General features: G+C 37.6%; 1 long non-coding RNA gene across 1 annotated transcript; it reads right to left on the bottom strand.

The window, feature by feature from the left end:
- Positions 1–3,317: 3,317 nt before the first annotated feature.
- On the bottom strand, positions 3,318–4,868 carry LOC133310164 (uncharacterized). The gene is made up of 4 exons (XR_009751411.1): positions 4,592–4,868; positions 4,213–4,289; positions 4,025–4,110; positions 3,318–3,592 (listed from the first exon to the last, which is right to left on the bottom strand). It is a non-coding gene; the product is annotated as an uncharacterized LOC133310164 (long non-coding RNA).
- Positions 4,869–5,223: the final 355 nt, after the last annotated feature.

Below are 5,223 nucleotides of genomic sequence, written 5' to 3'. Positions count from 1 at the left end.
AAAGTTGCCTGGCACATTATTTGTTTGGGTGTTTGAATAAAGGCAGCAAGGAATGAGTTTCTTTGACTTGCATCAAAACTTATGTGTATTTTGTTTGTCATATTGAAGTTAATTGCTTTTGGGTATTTGGTTTCCAGGACTCTTGTATGATGGTTATGTTTGTGACTACATTTCTGATGACACTTGTCTGGCATAAAAGTGTCTTGATCGCTTTAATATTTCTTTTATCCTTTTGAGTGATAGAGGGCGTATATCTATTTGTACATATGAACACTATTCTCAGTAATGATTTAGCATGAGGCCTGAACCCTCCTTTGCAAAAATAAATATTTATTTATTTATTGTGTTCAATTTAATATTACTATTTTTTTTTTTATAAAAAAATCTACATATGTAATCCGTGCGTTGCAATGGTTCACTTACTGGTTGCTACATATGTAGTTCTGTTGGTTCGTCATTACCTCATTATGCAAATGAGTAGCACAGCTTTCGAGCAGGGAAAAAAAAAAGATAAGTGTGCGGAGTTGATAAATCATGAATTATGAATTATAGACTAAGCAAGGCATGAAATCAAAGATATCAAAGACATCAAAGATGTCTGAAGTATGCTTGGGTAAAAATGGAGTAAGAAAAAGAAGGTTGGATGAATACTAAACACTTGACTGCCAATACCAAATAACAATATATATTCTCAAAAAAGTAGCTTGTGGTGGGACTGAAAATGTTTTCAAGCGTTTGTCATTGGCTGTGTGATTCAGAATGCCTTCAGGTACACCACGATTTTGAATCAGAAGAGATATTTCAAGAAATGGCAGATCTATTCACTCTATCAATAACCGAGCCGGATCTGGTGTATCCTAAGGGATTTGCCTTTTGTATGGATTCCTCCGGATTGGATCAAAAACAATTCTTGAATGAGGTATTAACCGAATGTATCTATAGAAAAAATGGATATGTTATAGACACATATATGCTTCAACTATTTGTGTATGTAAAATCAAATACAAATAATCTAATTTTCTTACTGTTTGGTTGAGGAGTTCCTATAATTTCCCCATGCAAATGAACTTGGGCATCCACTTTGTCTCTGTTTGGTAGACGGATTTGGCAACGATGCCCATCTATTCCATTTGCATGGCATTTCCCATTTGGTCGATGAAAGCAGGGAATTGGCACTGTTTAGAAAGAGAACTCGGACGTGGTTTTTGGTGGAAAGCTGTCTAAATTGCAAAAGGCAATTTTAAATCAACCAAAAATACCCTCTGATATTATCTTGGTTTGGAGATGGATCGGTTGGCTGGAGTGGGGGTATGGCTGGTTTGTCTGGCTAGGAGAAGAGGAGGGGCAGTGATGGGCTGTTGAAGATGAAGATAGGATGGGGGGCTGAACGGTGGTGGCTGGATGGAGATGGTGGTCGGCGGTGTGGTTGTGGGTTCACAAAAAATAAAAATAAAGTAAAGGCTGTTAGTGGTGGGTTGATGGAAGGAGGACGATGAGGTGGGGTAGTGGTTTGGGTGCAGCGGTCATGGTGGAATGATGGGCTTTGGAGGGACGATGAGGTGGTGAAGAGAAGGAGGATGACGGTAGTGTGTGGTGAAGGCTGAGGGTTTCAAAATTAAAAAAAATAAAAAATAAAAAGGGCAATGTTTAAAAGGATAGTTTCGTAAATTCAGAATAGTTACCCATCATTATTTTATATTCAACCAAACACACTCTTCACAAATTTCACTTAATTTTCCTGGTAAAATTTTACTCAACCAAATAACTTTTTTTTACATTTTCCTATCAAACTCAGTTTTCAACCATTTCCCTATCAATTTCATTTCCCTAGTATTCAAAAAATTTCTCCTCAACCAAACGCCACCTCACAGTCCAAGACAGGCTATGCTATTTCATACATTTGATTGATTGTAAAGTGGTTAGAATAACCTCTAATTGTGTTGATATGTTGTTTTTTGTTTAGTTCAAAATTTGATTTTTAATGTTACTTCCAATCCAAACATATGAATATTAAAACTGAAAATTTGTATAAAAATAGAAAAATGGTAATAAATAATATTTAGATTATTTAACTGAGATATTTTCACCTTTTACTAAAGATATGAATACGTGGATCATTGGTCTCTGTCCATTTTCTTCATTAGCACGTTTCCCCCATATTGGTGTTTTGGGACATTGACCGTATTACTATCTTTAATCATCAAATATACCTGAATGTCATAGATCCTAAGTATTTTTTCAAATTGCCACGGCACTGAAGTCACTGAGTAATGTAGTAACTACGAATGAACACCTAACGCGTTTTCAGTGACTTGAAAAGCTTGGAAAGCCTGACTGGACTAAAGTCGCTACACGGTGTAGCGACTTTGGTATAAATGTGACACATGTAAGCTATTTGGCCAGAGTGATTGAGTAACGACTTTGGTATAAATATGACACCTATCAGCTATTTGGCCAAAGTGGTTGTGTAACACCCCGTTCTAGAACCGGATTGTTATCATTGCGTACGGCATTAAGCGCAGTTACAATCACATTGGTTCAATTAGAAAACCGGATAAATTTTTCCTTTTTAAACGAGCCGGATTCAAATAACCAAGTGCGTGATCATAACTATATATACTTCGCGGAATAGTGGGACTAAACTTAATATTATATTCTTATTCTACTTGACAATGCGTCGTTAAATTTCTTCATCACTTTAATTATCAAATTAATTCTAAACTCCTTTTATGATTCACATCTTCTACTATGTTATATTATTTTTCATTAGCTACGCGTGGGTTCAAACCATGCTCAAATCGGAGCACCGTAGCCAAAGTTATGCATTTTCTAAGAAAAAGGTGCGAAACCTCCAGAATCCCCGCGCCCGTAGCGTGAGATCCACGCCCAGAGCGTGGGAAAACAGAAAGTTGGCGCCCCAAGCGTGGATCTGGCGCCCCAAGCGTGGATGCTACTGTCTGACCTCGTAATTTGGCGCCCCAAGCGTGAATCTGGCGCCCCAGGCGCCATCCACAGGGCTGGGTGACCCAAAACAAGGTCATTTAACCTACCTAGGGTTTTCCACTCATAACCTGAGCTATACTCACTCAAATTACACCATTTTGGTCTCTATGGAAAGCTAAGAGAAATGTCTACAACTTCCATAGAGACATCAAAGTCCAATTCCATCACATTGGGTGTGAAAATTGGTCAAACGGACATGATGTATTTGTTTTCTCAACATTTCCCAATTTAGCACTAGGTACCTAATTTAGTTTCCAGTTCAACAATCCAATACTTAATGAACATACATATATTAAACTTAAAGTACTCATCAATTACAAATCATGTTCATTACAATTCATGGAACTTAGCTTACAAAACACTATGATCATTCCCTTGGCTCCCATCAACAAAAGAGATGACCAAAGGCATGAGCATAGGCTAAGTCCATTCCAATATACAAATCATACATCTATCAATGGTCTATGAATTACAATCCTATACATGTGAGCTACAAAACAACATGTATAATATCAAAATATAGGATCCTCATGCATGTGCTAATCCAAATATGGGCACTTGCCACTGGTGGCTCCTGCAGCATCCTTACCTGAAAGGGGGTCCCCACAACACGGGGTGAGATATACGAATATATCTAGTAAACCAGGGGTCCTTGGAGCATCTCTCCACCCCACAGTTCCATATCAGTGTAATAGCAATAACAATAATAATGCAGTAAATACATATCTATGCAAAGTGCAATAACATCTCCAGGAGAAATCCCTCGAGCTCTCAAGCTGTCCTAAGGAAACTCAGATGCAAATAGTTCTACTGGCCAGCTAACTACCAAGTATGATTTACGCATCGTCATGCAACATACCAACATAGGGAAACACCATCCTATGCCACACCAAATGCATACACATACGTATAACAAAGCATTACACTATTTTATTGCATTTATATACACAATCACAACCTCTACCCTTTCAGGGCTTGGTAGAACAGTCAAGGGAATTACACCCAAGGTCCGAAGGCTTACCTCAAGCTTTAGCCAACCTTTGTTCCCACCAACAGTTTCTGCAACCAATCAACTTTGGTTTCAACAATGACTCACAAGTAACACACCTACACCAAGGTGCCATAGCATCAATCATACTATACAATGAATATTCATATATACTCATTAATACCACAACAACTCTACATCCCAACTTAGCAAGAGTTTACCTATTCCAAAGAGCTAATCAAGCTCCATAGCTTGCTCCAATGGTTGATCACTCACGATTGGTCCAAATGTCTCAATCCTAGACATCACAAGGACGCAATCATCAATCAACCAAGTCAAACCATTCATTAACAATGCAAAAAATCCAATATCTACGTGTCATATTCTTGCCATTTTCCAAATATACTCATTTAACTAACTAGGCTCATTTTTACCGATTAAATGACATTCCTAGCATTTTCCATAACATGCTCTAAGCTCCATTCTTCCTAAAACATAGCTAATTTAACAACATTTCATCAAAAACCCTTAAACACTATTCATAAACCCTAACTCATGCAAATTTCCAGGAATCATGAGGTTCAAGGGTTAGAATCTTACCACCAATGGTCACACAACCAAGTGTTGATGGCTCTTCAAGCTTCAATGGAGGTAGAAACTCTCAAAACCCCAAATTTCTCCAAATGGACGAATTTTTGAGAGCCAATATCCCTCTCCACAATGTTCCCCACTCAAAACAAAGCTAGGATTATGAAAGAGGAGGAGATTTGGAGTGGTTTAGGCTTTGGAATCACTCAAAATGGTTGAGATTAGCTCCCCCTAGGGTTTCTCTCCCTCTCTTCCTTTCCTCTCTCTTCTTCTCTTCCTTCTTCTTCTTTCTGGCGACGGGGATGGGAGGGACAATTGGGTTTCTTTTGTTGCTTTGGTCACTTAACTTATGTTAAGTGACTTTAGGCGGGTATTGGTTCGTCTATCTATTCAACTCCATTAATTACCAAACTTTATCCAAAAGTCTGGAATATTATTCTAGGAATATTTACAACTTTATTTTTATATTTTGGGCACTTTCGTCAGTACCCATTTATACCCCTTAATTTTCACTGAGTACACCTTTTAACTCCAAAGTGACTCAGATTCATTCATTAAGCCTTATACTTAATTCTACTCACTAAAACATGCTTAATTATTTAATTACATGTAATTTACTAATTAATTAGGTTAGGGATATTATA

This window comes from Gastrolobium bilobum, unplaced genomic scaffold (genome assembly GCF_033153095.1).
Source record: "Gastrolobium bilobum isolate Gb01-03AN ecotype WA unplaced genomic scaffold, APGP_CSIRO_Gbil_v1 utg24462, whole genome shotgun sequence".
NCBI classification, from domain to species: Eukaryota; Viridiplantae; Streptophyta; class Magnoliopsida; order Fabales; family Fabaceae; genus Gastrolobium; species Gastrolobium bilobum.
The sequence above is the reverse complement of the archived record's forward strand: the minus strand, read 5'-3'. Positions and strand labels throughout refer to the sequence as shown.